Source organism: Callithrix jacchus, chromosome 19 (assembly GCF_049354715.1).
Source record: "Callithrix jacchus isolate 240 chromosome 19, calJac240_pri, whole genome shotgun sequence".
In the NCBI taxonomy this organism is placed as follows: domain Eukaryota; kingdom Metazoa; phylum Chordata; class Mammalia; order Primates; family Cebidae; genus Callithrix; species Callithrix jacchus.
The window spans coordinates 38,355,565-38,374,920 of record NC_133520.1 but is presented as its reverse complement, the minus strand read 5'-3'; the positions used below and the strand labels follow the sequence as shown (position 1 = coordinate 38,374,920).

The window sequence follows — 19,356 nt, the reverse complement described above, 5'->3', positions numbered from 1 at the left end:
TAATTCGCAAATGAAAACAACAGAGTGGGAAGGGTTTTAACATTCAGGTTTTAGGGCCTTTCTGGCCTCTGGTCATTTGATCAGGCAGCCTGAAATTTCATAAAGGAGACAGTCCTTTAAGAAATAAAATGTAAGCCACGTGTGAATTTTAAGTTTCCTAATAGCCACCTTTAAAACATTAAAAATAACAAGTGAAACTGATTGTCATTTAACCTAATATATTCAAAATATTATCATTTAAATATATAATCAATATATGAATGAACTGTATAATTTTCGGTAGTCAGTCTGTGAAACTCACTCTGTATTTCGTCAAACCTTTCCAGCACGTCTCAGTGCAGCCACATTCCAGGCCCTCAGTACCCACACATGGCCAGTGGTTGTCACACTGAGTGCAGCTCTGAGGGAGGTGAAGGGCCTGAACCTTCATTTCCTTCCAGAAGTGAAAGATTGGTACCTCCTTATCAACATCTCTCCCCAGGCCAAAGGCTGAAGGGACAGTGCCCTAGAGAGAGAGCAAGGGCTGGTAGACCACTGCTGCCCCCCTGCTGTCCATCTTCCTTCCAAAGATCAGACAGTGAAAAAAGAACAGTGGAGCCCCAGGAGGACTTAATACCAAGTCTTTAGGTCAGTCCACAGCTTTGACTTCCAAAGTTTAGATATAGAAAAAATAGATAAAACAAACTTCTTATACTGGTATTTGGCCTTGGCCCTAATGAACAGGCTATCGGTTGTATTTTTCCTCCTATGGTGTGGGAGACTGGGTGAGTTTACCAATCACATGTACACAGACATGTGGACATATGTGTCTCTACATAACTCATCACCGTCTAACGAGATCCAAATTTAAATAAAGGGAAAAGAAAATCAATACCTATAGGGTGCCTACTGTTTGCACATAACTAGTAATCAGTCTCTCATTGAATTTTGACATCCTGTCTGTATTGAGTGTATGTATTAGTTAGTGATGCCTAACAAACCACCCAAAATTTACTAGCTCATGATTCAGCTGGTCAGCAATTTTAAGTTTAGCTCAGCTGGGCAATGCTTTTGGTCTCAGCTGGGATCCTTCAGACGTGTGGTCAGATGCTGATTGTAACTGTTTCTAGGGGTGAGTTGCCTGTCAACTGGGGCACCTTCATTCTTCTCCATGTGGTATCTCATCCCCCAGCAGGTTAATGTGAGCTTATTATAGAGATAACAGGATTCTGAAAGAAAAACAAAAGCACTCAAGAATTTTTGAGCCTAGGTCCCAAACGAGCACACTTACGTTTTCTGTTGACCAGTGCAAATAAGACCAGCCAGATCTAAAACTTTTGAAGTACAGATTTTGCCTCTGAAGGGAGCAGCTATAAAAGCACATTGCAAAGGGCACGTATGCAGGGAGGAATGAAGAATTTTTGCAATCAGTTTCATTATGCCTTTTCTTGCAGATGAGGTTTATATAACTGTTCCAAGGCAAGAAACTTCCAAAACCCCATAGCTACTAAGCAGCTGTGTTGGAATACAGACTCAACTCTGACCAACTCCAAAGCCTATGTACCTCCATAGACCAACCACACTACTCATGCAACTTCCCTGGTTATTCGAGGTTCTAGAGAGTTAACACTTCTGCGGTAGAAGCAGAATCCTTTTGATATTTGTGCCCATATATTACTGTTTATCACTGGCATAACCCCTCAAGAAACTGCAGAAGCATCTTGGAAGGATATGGAATACTTAAGAAAATAGCTGGGGAATGAATTTAGGAAATCAAAGCCAAACAACATATTTATTTTTCATCATAGGAGACTTTGAAAACATATAATGTATTCCATATATCTGCAAATTCTTTTCATTTTTGGGTATTTTTAGGCTGCTTATGATTTTTAACACAGACTAAAACACTATGCCTGAAATAACCTCTTATTCTGGAAGCAAGTGACATAAAGATAGGTCTGCTGATAAAGACATTTTCTTCTGCTGCAACTTAGCAAAATATCTGAGTGTGTCTTAAAGTTATCCGTAGAGTTTTAACAGGGCCAGTTCATAGGCAACAGCTCAGAAGCATATGTGGTCCCCCAGGGCTTGTGACTGGCATCTGGGTTGTTAAGACTTCTTTTTTATTTTCACTAACAGTTCTTTATCAACAATGTCTTTTGCAATTGTTAGTTTCATTCAGCAGCTTGTCTTTTGCTTGTCTTAACAGTATCTTTTGCAAAACAAGACTAAAGTCCAATTCATCAATTTTGTCATTCATGAATCATGCTTTTGGTGTTGCATCTGAAACCCTATTGTCAAACCCAAGGTATCCTAGAGTTTCTGTTGTCTTATCTTCTAGAAGTTTCAAATTTTGCATTTCACATTCAGGGTTTTTATTTTTTTCTCTTTTTTTGGACACTATTTACCCACTGAACATTTACGTTTTCTATTCATTTTGAACTAACTTTGTGAAAAAGGCAAGGTCTTTGTCTCATTTATTTCTCTGCATATAGATGTCTAAGTGACAAGCAGTATTTGTTGAAAAAACTACTTTTTGAATTAAATTTCCTCTACTCCTTTGTCAAAGATCAGTTGACTGCGTTTTGTGGGTTTATTTCTGAATTTTCTATTCTGTTCTATTGATCTATTTGTCTATTCTTTTCCAGATACCACACCATCTTGATTACTACAACTTTATAATAAATCTTAAAATCATGTAATATGACCACTAGAAATTTACTCTTCATTGTTTTGTTAACCGTTCTGGATTGTCTTTCCATATAACTTTTAGGGTTAATGTTTCATTATTGACTACATAACTTTTAAAGAGTTTTAATGGGATTGTTTTGAATCTATAATTCAAATTGGGGCAAACCAACATCTTTTTTTTTTTTTTAGATGGAGTCTTGCTCTGTCGCCAGGCTGGTATGCAGTGGCCCCATCTCCACTCACTGCAACCTCAGCCTTGTGGGTTCAAGCAATTCTCCTGCCTCAGCCTCCCAAGTAGCTGAGATTACAGGTTCCCACCACCACACCCAGCTAATTTTTGTATTTTTAGTAGAGATAGGGTTTCACCATGTTGGCCAGGCTGGTCTTCAACTTCTGATGTCAGGTGATCCACCCACCTTGGCCTTCCAAAGTGCAAGGATTACTGCTGTGAGTCACTGAGCCTGGCCACATTCTTTTCTTTCTGATTGAAGTAATCCCTTCAGCATTTCTTGGAGGACAGCCTTGGTGTTGATTAAATCTCTCAGCTTTTGTTTGGGAAAGTCTATATTTCTCACTCCCAAACATTCTTCATATATTTTTGCCAGATATACTACTTTAGGGTAAAGGGTTTTTTGGGGATTTTTGTTTTTTTCTTCAGCACTTTAAATATATTATGCCATTCTCTTCTGGCTTGTACGGTTTCCACTAAAAAGTCTGCTGCCAGACGTATTAAAGCTCCATGGTGTGTTGTTTCCTTCCTCTTGCTTCTTTGAGGGTCCTTCAGCTTTGTTGAGGACCTTTGGGGTTTGATTATTAAACACCTTGCGGTTGTCTTCTTTGTGTTAAGTCTGCTTGATGTTCTAATATATAACCACCTTTAGTGAATATGGTATGTTTCTCTAGGTTTGGAGAGTTCTGTGTTGTTTCTCTTTCTCTACCTCCTCTTAATTGCCAACAATTCCCAGATTGGTCCTTTTGAGGCTATCTTGTAGGTGTGCCTCATTCTTTTTTATTCTTTTTCTCTTTAGTCTCCTCTGTCTGCGTATTTTCAAATAGTCTTTCTTTATGCTAATTCTTCTGCTTGATCAATTCTGCTATTAACAAACTCTAATGCAAGTTTTAGTATGCCAGTTGCATTTTTCACCTCCAGGATTTCTGCTTGATTTTTAAAAATTATTCCAGCCTCTTCATTACATTTATCTGATAGAATTCTAAATTCCTTCTCTGTGTTATCGTGAATTTCTTTGAGTTCCTTCAACACAGCTGTTTTGAATTCTCTGTCTGAAAGGTCACATATCTCTGTTTCTTCAGGACTGATCTCTGTTGCCTTATTTAGTTCATTTGGTGAGGTCATGTTTTCCTGGATGATCTTCATACTTGCAAATGTCTGTCTGTGCCTAGGCATTAAATCAGTAGTTATTTATTATAGTCTTCATAGTCTGGGCTTGTTACCATTCTTCTTGGGAAGGCTTTTCAGATATTCAAAAGGACTTGGGTGTTGTGAGCTAAGTTGTATCTGTTTTAGGGGGCACCCTAAGTCCTCTAATGCTGTGGTTCTTGCAGACTCATGGAGGTACTGCCTTGATGGTCTTGCACAAGATCTGGAAGAATTCTCTGATTTACAAGGCAAAGACTCTTGTTTTCTTTTCTTACTTTCTTCTAAACAGTCTCTCTTTCTGTTCCGAGCCACCTGGAGCTGGCAGTGGAGTGACACAAGTACCCCTAAGTCCACCCCTTCTAGAGCTGTGCTGGGTCAGTCCCAAAGCAAGCATAGAGCTGGGTCTCACCCACGGCCTGCTGTAACCCCTTTCTCGCTACAGCCTTTGTTTGCTCAAAGCTCTGGGGCTCCACACTCAGCATGTGGCAAAGCCAGCCAAGCCCATGTTTGTTTCTTCAGCATGGTAAGCTACCCCAGGCCAGGAACGTGTCCAGAGGTACCGTCTGGGAGGCAGGGACTAATGTCAAAAACCTTAGAAGGCCACCTAGAGCAGCTCCACTCCTGTGACTTTGCAGGATTCATCCCCAGTGGCTGATCTCACGAACTGGTGATGATTGCCTGTAGCTTTTCCAGACACAGGGAACAAGCTGCCAGTGGATCCACTATTCCTGGGTTAACAGAATGGTGGCCCCCTTCTTACAGCTCCACTAGACAGTGCCCCAGTGGAGACTCTGTGTGGGGGCTACACATTTCCCCTCCATAGTAGAGGTTCCCCATGAGGGATCTGCTCCTGCAGCAGGCTTCTACCTGAATACCCAGGCTTTCCCATACATCATCTGAAATCTAGGTGGAGGCTCCCAAGCCTCAGCTCTTGTACTCTGTGCACCCACAGGCTTAACACCATGTGGAAGCCACCAAGGCCTATAGCTTGCACCTTCTGAAGCAGTGGCCTGAACTGTGCCTGGGCCTTTTTGAAGCAAAGCTGGAGCTGGCATGGCTGAGATGCAGGAAGTTGTGTCCCAAGGCTGTGCAAGGTGAGCCCTGGTCATGGTCCATGAAACCATTTTTCCCTCCTGGGCCTTTAGGCCTGTGATGGCAGGGGCTCTTGCCAAGGTCTCTGAAATACCTTTGAGGTCTTTTACCTATTGTCTTAGCTATCAGCACTTGACTTCTTTTTACTTACGCAAATTACTACAGCCTGCTGAATTCCTCCCCTGAAAATGGGCTTTTCTTTCTTAATTTCTTCTTCTACAAAAAAAAGGGATATATTTGCAGAATGTGCAGGTTACATAGGTATACGTGTGACATGGTGGTTTGCTGCACCTATTAACCTGTCTTCTAAGTTCCCTCCCCACACCCCACAGGCCCTGGTATGTGTTGTTCCCGTCTCTGTGTCCATGTCTTCTCATTGTTCAACTCCCACTTAAGAGTGAGAAGAAGCAGTGTTTGGTTTTCTGTTCCTGTGTCAGTTTGCTGAGGATGATGGCTTCCAGCTTCATCCATGTCCCCACAAAGGACATGATCTCATTCCTTTACTTTTTTGGGGGGGATGGAGTCTTGCTCTGTGACCCAAGCTGGAGTGCAGTGGCACAATCTTGGCTCATTGCAACCTCTGCCTCCTGGGTTCAAGTGATTCTTCTGCCTCAGCCTCCTGGGTAGCTGGGAGTACAGGCACACACCACCATGCCCAGCTAATTTTTACATTTTTAGTAGGGACAGGGTTTCACCATATTGGCCAGGCTGGTCTCAAATTCCTGACCTCCTGATCCATCTGCCTCAGTCTCCCAAAGTGCTGGGATTACAGGTATGAGCCACTGTGCTTGGCCTCATTCCTTTTTATGGCAGCATAGTATTCTATAATGTATATGTACCACATTTTCTTTATCCAGTCTATCATTGATGGCATTTGGGTTTGATCCATGTCTTTGCTATTGGAAATAGTGCTGCAATAAACATACGTGTGCATATGTCTTTATAGGAGAATGATTGATATTCCTTTGGGTATATACCCAGTAATGGGATTGCTGGGTCAAACAGTATTCATGGTTCTAGATCCTTGAGGAATCACCATATTGTCTTCCACAATGATTGAACTAATTTATATTCCCACCAACTGTGTAAAAGCATTCCTATTTCTCTACAGTCTCACCAGCATCCATTGTTTCCTGACTTTTTAATGATTGCCATTCTGACTGGCATGAGATGGTATCTCACTATGGTTTTGATTTGCATTTCTCTGATGATCAGTGATATTGAGCTATTTTTCATATGTTTGCTGACCACATAAATCTCTTCTTTTGAAAAGTGTCTGTTTACATCCTTTGCCCACTGTTTTTTTTTCAGACGGAGTTTTGCTCTTGTTACCCAGACTGGAGTGCAATGGCACGATCTCGGCTCACCGCAACCTCCGCCTCCTGGATTCAGGCAATTCTCCTGCCTCAGCCTCCCGAGTAACTGGGACTACAGGCACGTGCCATCATGCCCAGCTAATTTTTGTATTTTTAGTAGAGATGGGGTTTCACCATGTTGACCAGGATGTTCTCGATCTCTTGATCTCGTGATCCACCCACCTTGGCCTCCCAAAGTGCTGGGATTATAGGTGTGAGCCACCACTCCCGGCATCCTTTGCCCACTTTTTGACTTGTAAATTCCGGATATAAGATCTTTGTCAGATGGATAGATTGCCAAAATTTTCTCCCATTCTGTAAGCTTCCTATTCACTAATTATAGTTTCTTTTGCTGTGCAGAAGCTGTTTAATTTAATTAGATCTGGTTTGTCAATTTGGGCTTTTGTTGCAATTGCTTTTGGTATTTTAGTCATGAAGTCTTTGCCCATGCCCATGTCCTAAATGGTATTGCCTAGGTTTTCTTCTAGGGTTTTTATGGTTTTGGGTTTTACATTTAAGTCTTTAATCCATCTTGAGTTAATTTTTCTATAAGGTGTAAAGAGGGGTCCAGTTTCTGTTTTCTGCATATGGCTAGCCCATTTTTGGGCTTTTCTTTTCTACCACATGACTGGGCTGCAAATTTTCCAAGCTCTTATGCTCTGTGTCCCCTTTAGATGTAAGTTCCAACTTCAGATCATTTCTTTGCTCATATATATGAGCAGAAGTTTTTGGAAGCAACCACTTTACTTCTTGAATGCTTTGTTGATCAGAAATTTCTCCCACCAGATACCCTAAATCATCATTCTCAAGTTCAAAGCTCCACAAATTTCCAAGGCAGATACATACAGCGGCCAAGTTCTTTGCTAAGACATAACAAAAGTGACCTTTGCTCCATTTCTTAGTTAGCTACTCATTTCCATCTGAAACCTTGACATCTGAACTTTCATGTCCCTATCACTATCAGCATTTTGGTCACAACCATTTAACCAAACTTTCCATTATCTTCCTGTCTTCTTCTGAACCCTACAAACTCTTCCAACTTCTGCCTGCTTCCCAGTTTCAAAGTCACTTCACATTTTCAGGTATCTTTATAGCAATGCCCCACTCCTCAGTACCAATTTTCTGTATTTGAAACTAATTAATGTATAATAAAAAGAAGTTCAATTGGCTCAGGGGTCCACAGGCTGTAGAAGAAGCATGATGCTGACATCTGCTCAGCTTCTGGGGAGGCCTCAGGAAACAGTCATGGTGGAAGATGAAGGGGGAGCAGGCATGTCACATGGCCAGAGCAGCAAGAGAGAGATGGGGGAGGTACTACATGCTTTTAAATCACCAGATCTCATGAGAACTCACTCACTATTGTGATCATAGTATCAAGGGGGGATGGTGCTAAATTATTCATGAGAAACCACCCTCATGATCTAGTCTCCTCTCAGCAGGCCCCACTCCAACTTTAGTGATTACAGCTGAACATGAAATTAGGATAAGGACACAGATCCAAGTCATATCACCAACCAAAAGCCAAGTTCTTGAACTGAGGACCTCAAGAGACTGCTTGCTGTTCTATTCCTCTGTGGCCAAGCTGGTACCTAAGGTGCAAAATAAAGTCCCCTTTACTTTTCCCTCTGCTTTTCTCAAGCAGGAAGAATCTTGCCCTATAGCCACACAGATGGTAATATGCTGAGTCTCACCTAAAGCCAGAACATCTCAGAGTCCCACCATGACATACTGCCTTGGTATCACTGCTCCTTATTCAGGGCCCAAGGGCTCTTCAGTCAGCAGGTGATGACTGCTGGAAGGGCTGTGTTCTTCCCTTCAAGGTAGTGGGTTCCCTTCTGAGCCCAAATGTGTCTAGAAATGTTGTCCAGGGGCCAGGGCTTTGAAAAGGGACCTCACAACTCTGACTAGTACCCTATTCTGCTGTGGCTGAGTTGGTATCCAAGGTGCAAGACAAAGTCCTCCTACTCTTCCGTCTCCTTTCCTGAGGTGGAAGTAAGTGTTCTCTTTTAGAACTACAAACTCTGCAGCCTGCGTGTAGGGAAGAGGTAATGCCAGCACTTCCTTGATTGCTCCAGCTGGTGTCTCAGCAGGTCATGTGCTCCCACAGTCCCCTGGCTATGGCCCAAGTTCAGCCAGAACTTGCCTGCAGCCTAGACTGCCTTTCAAGTGTGTTTAGGGCCCTGGAGCACTTCAGCCTGTGACAGTGAGGTCTGCAGGTTTGGACTGCTGGGATTTGTGATTTCCCTCTGGCTAGAGCTGGTTTATATGCCCCTTCCATTGGTGGGCTGCAGCTGAGGTTTGTCCCATTTTGTTTTCTGCTATGACAGGGCAGCACTGAGTTCAGTGCCTCACAGCGGTTGCACTGTGCTTCTCTGCAGTGCACAGAATCACCCTCTGCACCATGCCACAGCTGCCTGGCAATGGGGCAGGGATGGTGTTTGTGATTCAAGACTGTTTTTCCTACCTCTTCAATGCCTCCTTCAGCAATATGAAGTTAAAACCAGGTACTGTGAGTTTACATTTTATTTTTAGTTCTTATAACAGTGCTTTTTTTGTGTAGTTAGTTGTTAAATTGGTGTCCTTGCAGGGAGAATGATTAGCAGAGCCTTCTATTCTGCCATCTTGCTCTGCTCCTCCCTTAATTTTGCTTCATACTTACTTTGTACTTAGGTTTACTTATATTCAGTTTTACTACACTTAATGTAACTTATGCTTAACTATGCAGATTAAAAACTCTATGTAGTCAAATATATTAGTATCTTCCTTCATTGTTTCAGGATTTGAGACATAGTGAGAAAGTTTTCCATGCTCCCATTTATACAGTGATTCATTTGTGCATTTTCTTCTGGTATTTTTTTTTTAAACTAGAATTGAATATATGGAACCATTGCTATTCGTACTCATTTACTTGCATGGTTTATAAAATTATTTAAGCTTTATTCCTGGCCCTGTTACTGTCTAGTTATTCCCACATAACTCGTCTTAATATGTCTTCCTTCGTGGCTTTAGATATCACCATACATTTATTTGTTTTCAACTGGATCTATTTTTCTTTTTCTAGAGGGGTTAATCTCTTCCACTGGTCTATTATTTTTAATAAGCTCCTAGTTTGCATTTATAATATTTTATAAAAGGTTTTTCCATAGATGTTAATAGATACGAATGATCTGTTTTTTCCTTTTGATACCATTTCTGTTAGTATTTGGTACCAATGATTTATTTACTTCATAAAACATACATGGAATTTGATTATATAAATATATCCAATTAGCAATATGTGCCCCAAAAATATATATATCAATAAAAGGTAATTTTAAAAAAAGTTTTTAAGTTATCCTTTTTTTGTCAAAAAGACCAATTTTACAATATTGATATTTTTGAAACAAGGATTTCTTTATGACTAATATTTACTGTCTTAAAAGTATTTTGTGCTACGTAAACATCATTTTATTTTTGTTTTGTTCACACTTATTCATTTGATATTAACAATTCTGTCTTTGAAATTTTGTAATGTCTAAAAAGTATTATTTAGCTGAATATATCCATCAGTCTTTAGGAGTATGGGCTAAATTTTCTCCCATAGGCAAAAATGTGGATGATTCCCATGAAGAAAAGCAGCTCATAACAGTTAACAAATAACAGTAGTGACATGGAGGAGGACTCCTTCAAGGGAGATGTGCAGTTGGCAGGCAAGCTTATGAGGCCCACACTGAAAAGGACTCACCAGCCGGGCACGGTGGCTCACGCCTGTAATTCCAGCACTTTGGGAGGCTGAGGTGGGTGGATCATGAGGTCAGGGGTTCGAGACCAGCCTGGCCAACATGGTGAAACCCCGTCTCTACTTAAAAATACAAAAATTAAGGCCGGGCGCAGTGGCTCAAGCCTGTAATCCCAGCACTTTGGGAGGCTGAGGCAGGTGGATCACGAGGTCAAGAGATTGAGACCATCCTGGTCAACGTAGTGAAATCCCATCTCTACTAAAAAATACAACAAATTAGCGGGCATGATGGTGTGTGCCTGTAATCCCAGTTACTCAGGAGGCTGAGGCGGAAGAATTGCTTGAACCCAGGAGGCGGAGGTTGCGGTGAGCCAAGATCGCGCCATTGCACTCCAACCTGGGTAACAAGAGCAAAACTCCGTCTCAAAAAAAAAAAAAAAAAAAATACAAAATTTAGCCAGGCATGGTGGTGTGCACCTGTAATCCCAGCTACTCAGGAGGCTGAGGGAGGAGAATTGCTTGAACCTGGGAGGTGGAGGTTGCAGTGACCTGAAAGTGCACCACTGCACTCCAGCCTGGGTGACAGAGTGAGACTCTGTCTCAAAACAAAACAAAACAAAACAAAACAATGGCTCACCAGGTATGAAGGCCTGGAGTGCTTTTAGAACTTTCTGCAATGGAAAGGAGGGGTTGCTGTCAGATGTCTTGGTTCTTCAGCTGCTAGAAGTCTTTAGAAGAGAACAGAAGATGGTCCCCCCAGAGTAAGGTATGCAGACCAAGTAATTATATGCCACCTTTATGTTTTCTTGTCAGTATGTTGAACTAGTGTGGTAACCTGGTTAATTATTGCCAACTGAGGATATAGGCAGGTTTAAATATCTTTGATTTCCATAGCATCAGGGCATGGATAAATCGTGACTGAAGAAGTGCTGGGTCTAGGGTAAATATGCCTTGTGACTATGCAGACTTCATGTGAGAAAGTCTCTAATAGGAGAAGCCACTGCAATAGGAGTTGCCATGTTTCTTGTGAATGCCATAGGTTGCATATTGTTGGTTATGTAGAATGGCTAACAGCTCTCCCCTATGGGACCACAGCTGAATCCTACTGTTCTGCAGGGAGGTGGTGGCCTGTGATGTAGGATGTCCGTTATAGAGCTATTTCCATTCTATATGAAAGACTGAGGTGGGTGGATGACTTGAGGCTAGGACTTTGAGACCAACCTGGCCAACATGGTGAAACCTTGTCTCTATTAAAAATACAAAAATTGGCCGGGCGCGGTGGCTCACGCCTATAATCCCAGCACTTTGGGAGGCCGAGGCGGGTGGATCAAGAGGTCAAGAGATTGAGACCATCCTGGTCAACAAGGTGAAACACCGTCTCTACTAAAAATACAAATATTAGCTGGGCATGGTGGTGCGCACCTGGAGTCCCAGCTACTAGGGAAGCTGAAGCAGTAGAATTGCTTGAACACAGGAGGCGGAGGTTGCAGTGAGCTGAGATCGTGCCATTGTACTCCAGTCTGGTGACAACAGCGAAACTCCATCTCAAAAAAAAAAAAAAAAAAAAAAAATACAAAAATTACTGAGGTGTGGTGGCATGTGCCTGTAAACCCAGCTGTTTGGGAAGCTGAGGCAAGAAAATCACTTGAACCAGGGGGGCAGAGGTTGCAATGAGCTGAGATCTGTGATTGAATTCCAGCCTGGGTAACAGCAAGATGAAAGAAGGAAGGGGAGGGGAGGGGAGGAAAAGGGGAAGGGGAAGGGGAAGGGGAAGGAGAAGGGGAATGAGGATGGGGATGGGAAGGGGAAGGGGAAGGGGGAAGGGGGAAGGGAAGGGAACTGTAATAGAACAGAGTTGAACAGAAGAGGAGTGGAGTGAAATGGAATGGAATAGGACAAATTGGAATAGAATGGAGTGAAATAAAGCAGAAGAAAGTTGAACACACTGAAACAATGGAATGGAGTGAAGTGGAAATGAAATGCACTAGACAAATAAATTGCAATAAAATGGAATGGAGTTGTATAAAACAGAATATAACTGAACATAATAAAATAAGATAGAATGCAGTGGAGTGGAGTGGAATGGAGTACAGCAGAATGGCATAGAATGTAGCAGAATGCAGTGGAAGGGAATTGAAAAGAATGAAATGGAATAAAATAGAATAAACTGGAAAAGTGGAATGGAGTGGAGTAAAACAGAATAGAATGGAATGGAGTGGCGTGGAACAGAGTGGAGTAAAATGAAAAAGAATGTTAGAAAATAGAAAGAATAAAATGCGATGGAATGAAATGAAGGAGTCAAGTATAATGAAAGGAAGGGGAATAGAATGGAATAAAATAAAATGAAACCATTTACAGAATGAAATGGAATAGGATAAGCAAAATGAAATAGAGTGGAGTGGAATAGGGTAGGATAGGATAGAATGAGACAAAATAAAGTAGAGTGGTGTGGAATGGAATGGAATGGAATGGAATGGAATGCAGTGCAGTGGGAGGGACAGAAATGGAGTAGAACAGAATAAGTGAAATGGAGTGCAGAGGAGTGGAGTGAGCTGGCGTAGACTGAGTAGAGTGGAGGGCTGCATCTTGTAAGGATCTTCTTTCTAGTGGAGACTCTGCAGAGGTCCAAGGTAGGGCAGGGCATCACATAGCAAGGGGGTGGAGTGCGATAGCTCAGGCCTCTCTTCCTTTACTTATTAAGCTGTCAGCTCCATTCCCACGATAACCCATTAATCAGTTAATCCATGAATGAAAAATTCATTCATGAGTGCAGAGCCCTCATGGCACAGTCACCTCCTAAAGGTCCCATTTCTCAACACTGCCACATTGGGAATTAGGTTTCGACATGAGTTTTTGTGGAGACAAGCCGTGTTCAAACCACAGCACTGGGGGAGTGCATTTCCATTTAAAGTTGAAGGGATAGAGATTGCCTAGGACATACAGCAGAGAAATTCAACAAGAAAAAAATAATTTTTGTTTGTTTTGAAACAAGGTCTTGCTCTGTCACCCAGGCTGGAGTGTAGTGGCCTGATCTCAGCTCACTGCAGCCTCAGACTCGCAGGCTCAAGAGACCCTCCCACGTCAGCCTGGGAGTCAGGCTAATTTCCATTCAGTCAGTAGCTGGGATTACAGGTGCATGCCACCACACCCAGCTAATTTCTGTATTAAAAGGTTTTTAAATTTAATTTAATGTTTAAAAATGTACTCAGGGGCCGGGCATTGTGGCTCAAAATCCTAGGACTTTGGGAGGCTGAGGTGGGTGAATTTTCTGAGGTCAGGAGTTCGAGACCTGCCAGACCAAAAACCCCATCTCTACTAAAAATAGAAAACTTAGCCAGGTGTGGTGGTGCACACCTGTAATCCCAGCTACTCGGGAGGCGGAGGCAGGGGAATCACTTGAACCCACGAGGCAGAGGCTGCAGTGAGCTGAGATCATGTTATTGCACTCCAGCCTGGACAACAGAGCAAGATTCCATCTCAAAAAAAAAAAAAAAGCTTCAAAATTCAAAAGGACAAACCAAAATAACAGGAAAAGTCTCCCTCTGATCATTTATCACCTGGACCCTGAGTTCCCTTTTCCAAAGGAAATGATGTTAACATTGCTCTGTAAATTTCCAAAAATATTTTATACATACAATAGCATGTAATATATAGCATATATAACTATATGTGTGTTGTACTAATTTCCTACTGGTGCTATAAAAATTATCACAAATGTAATTGTTTAAAATAAAATATAGTTATTATCTTGCAATTCCGGAGTCAGACATCTCACATGGGCCATAGTGGGCTAAAAATCAAGATGTCAGCCGAGCCCAGTGGTTCATACCTATAATCCCAGTGCTTTGAGAGGCCTAGGCAGGAAGATACTTGAGCCCAGGAGCTTAAGGCCAGCCAGGGCAACATAGTGAGACCCCCATCCCTACAAAAAGCAAATTTTAACTAGCTGTGGTGGCACGCACCTGTAGTCCCAGCTACTCCAGAGGCTGAGATGGGAGGATTGTTTGAGTCCAGGAATTCAAGGTTGCAGTAAGTGATGATCATGTCACCGGAGTCCAGCCTGGGTGACAGAGGGAGAACAAGTACCAAAAAAAAAAAAAAAAAGACATACATAAAGAAAAGTACATATGTAATGTTAGCTATGAATTGATTAGACACATTTATTTATTTATTTTTGCTTAAGACAGAATCTCACTCTTGGTTGCCCAGGCTGGAATGCAGGGGCGTGATCATGGCTCACTGCAGCCTCAACTCACTGGGCTCAAGCAATCCTCCCACTTAGCTTCCTGAGTAGCTAACTATAGGCTCACCACCATGCCCAGCTAATTTTTTTTTTTGAGACGGAGTTTCACTGTTGTTACCCAGACTGGAATGCAATGTCACGATCTCAGCTCACCGCAACCTCTGCCTCCTGGGTTCAAGCAATTCTCCTGCCTCAGCCTCCCGAGTAGCTGGGACTACAGGCGCACACCACCATGCCCAGCTAATTTTTGTATTTTTAGTAGAGACGGGGTTTCACCTTGTTGACCAGGATGATCTCAATCTCTTGACCTCGTGATCCACCCGCGTCGACCTCCCAAAGTGCTGGGATTATAGGTGTGAGCCACCGTGCCCGGCCAATTTTTTGTATTTTTAGTAGAGATGGGGTTTCACCACATTATCCAGGTTGGTCTTGAACTCCTGGACTCAAGTGATCTGCCTGCCTCGGCCTTCCAAAGTACTGGGATTACAGGTATGAGCCGCCGCACCTAGCCTGTTTATTTACTTTTGAGATGAGGTACGGTAGTGTGACCCAGGCTGGATTTGAACTGTGGACTTAAACTACCATCCCAATTAAGCCTCCTGAGTAGTTGGGACTATATAGGCTTGTATCACCACACCCAGAATATTATTAAACACCTCCTAGATCCAGGTGCTTTTTTAACTCTGGTGTGACAAAGATATGAGCTCACAATTATTACAGCATCCAGCCAAACAGCAAGGATTCAAAATGAATACGGGAAGTTATCTCCCCAAACCATTGTCTTGTTTTGTCTTATGAATACAGCGTTTCTGATTCTTAATTCATTCACAGACCACTTTCACTATATTGCCACTGTGAATACCACCTATATTGTGTCAAATACAAAAAAAAAAAAAAATCCAGACTTGGGAAGGAGTCACTTAATAGAAAAGGATTATTACAAGGGGAAGGGGAAGGGGAAGGGGAAGGGGGGGACTATACTCCTACTGTGAAATCTGCCAGCATCTCAAACGTTGGGTAGAAAGGGGTTTTTCTGCCCTTTTGGCTCTCTGAGCAGCACCATGGCGGTTGGCAAGAACAAGCGCCTTACGAAAGGCGGCAAAAAGGAAGCCAAGAAGAAAGTGGTTGATCCATTTTCTAAGAAAGATTGGTATGATGTGAAAGCACCCGCTATGTTCAATATAAGAAATATTGGAAAGACGCTAGTCACCAGGACCCAAGGAACCAAAATTGCATCTGATGGCCTCAAGGGTCGAGTGTTTGAAGTTAGTCTTGCTGATTTGCAGAATGATGAAGTTGTGTTTAGAAAATTCAAGCTGATTACTGGAGATGCTCAGGGCAAAAACTGCCTGACTAACTTCCATGGCATGGATCTTACCCGTGACAAAATGTGCTCCACGGTCAAAAAATGGCAGACAATGATTGAAGCTCATGTTGATGTCAAGACTACTGATGGTTACTTGCTTTGTCTGTTCTGTGTTGGTTTTACTAAAAAACGCAACAATCAGATACGGAAGACCTCTTATGCTCAGCACCAACAGGTCCGCCAAATCCAGAAGAAGATGATGAAATCATGACTCGAGAGGTGCAGACAAATGACTTGAAAGAAGTGGTCAGTAAATGGATTCCAGACAGCATTGGGAAAGACATAGAACAGGCTTGCCAATCTATTTATCCTCTCCATGATGTCTTCGTTAGAAAAGTAAAAATGCTGAAGAAGCCCAAGTTTGAATTGGGAAAACTCATGGAGCTTCATGGTGAAGGCAGTAGTTCTGGAAAAGCCACTGGGGATGAGACAGGTGCTAAAGTTGAACGAGCTGATGGATATGAACCACCAGTCCAAGAATCTGTTTAAAATTCAGACTTATAATAGTGGCAAATAAAATGTGTGGCAAATAAAATGGCTTATTTGTGGCCGGGCGTGGTGGCTCACACCTGTAATCCTAGCACTTTGGGAGGCTGAGGTGGGTGGATCACCTGAGGTTGGGAGTTCAGAACCAGCCTGGTTATCATGGTGAAAGCCCATCTTTATTTTAAAAAATAAAAATAAATAAATAAATAAAAAGTCCTATTTGCAAAAAAAAAAAAAGAAAGGGATTTTTCTTCTAGAGGGAAGAGTGACTAAAGCTAGGAAGAATGAAGTGTGGGGAAATGGGAGGAGCCACATGAAGGGAGGGGTGGGAGGTGGAGTGAATGGAGTAGTGAGAGAAAGTTTTACCTGGCGTCCAGCTTGTTCTTAGGAGGGACCGGCTGCTGCCTCAGGTTGAGGGTGGGTTCAGGTTCACGGCCCTGGGATCCTGGGAGAAGGAGAGTCTGGTTAACAAGTACTCCGTTCTGATGCATCAGTGAGTATGTTGGTCAGCCTAATCATTTGTGGGGCAATGAGTGGGAATTTGGAAGGTCTGTGTGTGGCCTTGTGTCAGGTCAACGAGGGAACATCCTCAAGCCTTCTCTAAGTTATATGAGGAAGGGAAGTTCTTTGCTGTGTCAACTGATATTAAGCCTGTTAAGGCAGACATAATTTTATAAATGTTTTGTAAATCAAAGAGTATCTGGAACAAGTCTTAATTTAGGAAGTTTATTTTGCCAAGGTTGTGGATGCACCCGTGACACAGCCTCAGGAGGTCCTGGTGACATGTGGCCAAGGTGGTCAGGGCACAGGAGACATTGGACATCAATCAGTACATGTGAAATGTACATCGGTTCAGTCCAGAAAGGTGGGACCACTTGAAGTGTGGAGGGGCTTCCAGGTGTATATATAATAGGTAGGTAAGAGACAAAGGATTGTATCCTTTTGAGTTTCTGATTAGCCTTGCCAAAGGACGTAGGTGTGCATTTAACTCAGCAGAGGGATGACTTTGAGTTCTGCCTGCCTTTGTCCACAAACTGTGAGGAAGGTATGTAGTTTTTTGTTTTTATTTTAAATCTTAGTAGCTATTTTTTTGGAATAGAGTGGGAGGCACGATGAGATTTGAGGAATTCGGCCCAGATATTCTACTCAGGGACAGGATGTCAGCCACAAATCATAAGACCTTCTCCAGGTGGTTAATTTGGACCTGTAGGTCATCAGCCGGAAGCCATTTCCAGGACACAAAGGGTAGGAGAATTGTTTTAATTCACACTCCCAGGGATCAGGTAAAAGTCACCACTGTCAACCAGTACACTTGATGTTCTTCCTTTTAATAACTAATCAGGTTCTTTAAAGAAAGTTTCAGATTGCTCATACAAAAGGACAACTGGTAGCAATGCCATAAAGAAAGGGGGCATTCGATGGACTCAAAGAAAACAAAGCAATGCTACTAGACCGGAGACAGTGGAATCCAGTTGCATTTATGAGTTTGTCTTCATTAAATACTGGAGATTAGTAAGTGTCAAAGGAGCCATGAAGACATCCTAGCACAGAGAGGGTCCACTGTGTGATCTAATCAGAAGAGCTGCAGAAAAGAATAGCTTTGCAGTATATGAGTTAATGTTTTTAATGCTACACCCATTCATCAACTAAAATTATCTCAGTGATTCCCCACTTTGGGAATCCCAAACAATCCATTAGGATGCCAGTGAAAATTTTCCCATCAGTTTTTTAAAAACTAAACTTCAGTTTTTAGAACAGCTTTACACATTCAGAAAAATTGGTAAACTAATACAGAGAGTTCTCATAAACTCTGCACTCAGTTTCTTCTGTTATTAATATTTTGTTAATGTATTTGTTGGGTACACGTTATAATGAATGAATGAAGTAGCTATGTTACTAACTAAAGCCCAAGCATTCTTCAGATTTCCTGTTTTCACCTAATGTCCTTTTGCCGTTCCAGGACATTGATCTAGGATGCCTCCTCACACCCAGTTGTCCTGACTTCTTAGTCTCTCCTTGACTCACAGTTTCTCAGACTTTCTTGTTTTTGATGACCTTGATGGTTTTGAGGTATTGTGGTATTTTGTAGAATATCCTTCAACCAAGGTTTGTCCGATGATTTTCTTTTTTTAAATAGAGATGAGATCTTGCTACGTTGCCCAGGCTGATCTGGAACTCCTGGGTTCAAGTGATCCTCCTGCCTCAGCTTCCCAAAGTGCTGGGATTACAGGCATCAGCGACTTTGCCCAATCTGTCTGATGATTTTCTCATGGTTAGACTACAGTTTGGAATGGGGGATAGTTTGGGGTTGGAAGATCACAGAGGTAAAGAGCCCTTCTCAGCACTTCATTATCAAGGGTTCAAACTGTCAACTTGACTTCTCATTGTTGATGTTGGCCTTGGTCACCTGCCTCTGGTAATGATTGTCAGGTTTGTCCACTATACAGTGACTCTGTCCTCCTTTCCACACCGTATAGTTGGAGAGGCAGTCACTATGCACAACGCACACCTAAGGGTGCAGCGTTACGCTCCCACTCCTCAAGGGCAGATCATCTATGTAAAGCATTGGAGTTTGGCGAAGGTAGTATCTACTCCCCATTTATTTATCCAATTGTTTGTTTATAATAATACAAACTCCCTCTTGACTTTTAAATGCCCAGCCAGTCTTCTGCATCCAGCCTGCCTTGTCTGATTTTGTTTTTTGATGTATGTATGAGTCCATTTTCACACTGCTATAAAGATACTACCTGAGACTGGGTAATTTACAAAAAAAGGACGTTTAATTAACTCACAGATCCGCAGGTCCGGGGAGGCCTCAAGAAAGTTACAATCGTGGTGGAGGGAGAAGCAAGCACCTTCTTCACAGGCAGCAAGACAAAGAGACAAAGGAGGAAATTCCAAACACTTACAAAACCATCAGATCTTGCAAGAACTCACCATCACCACAATAGCGTAGGGGAACCACCCCCATGATCCAAACACCTGCCCCGCTTGACGCCTTGGGATTACAGGATCCTCCCTCAAAACTTGAGGGTTATAAACTGCGAT

The 19,356-nt window shown here is 42.3% G+C and overlaps 1 protein-coding gene and 1 pseudogene across 1 annotated transcript in view; one reads left to right on the top strand and one right to left on the bottom strand.

Annotated features, from left to right (window-relative positions):
* Positions 1-204: 204 nt before the first annotated feature.
* ZNF496 (zinc finger protein 496) overlaps positions 205-19,356 on the bottom strand; it is a 64,203-nt gene continuing 45,051 nt past the window's right edge. The window contains exons 12-15 of the transcript XR_013529903.1: positions 16,675-16,753; positions 14,176-14,273; positions 11,636-11,757; positions 205-1,208 (exon numbers count right to left, since the gene is read on the bottom strand). The gene's annotated coding sequence lies outside the window, so the exon portion shown is untranslated. The remainder of the gene's footprint in view (positions 1,209-11,635; positions 11,758-14,175; positions 14,274-16,674; positions 16,754-19,356) is intronic.
* On the top strand, positions 15,492-16,357 carry LOC100389873 (small ribosomal subunit protein eS1 pseudogene; annotated as a pseudogene).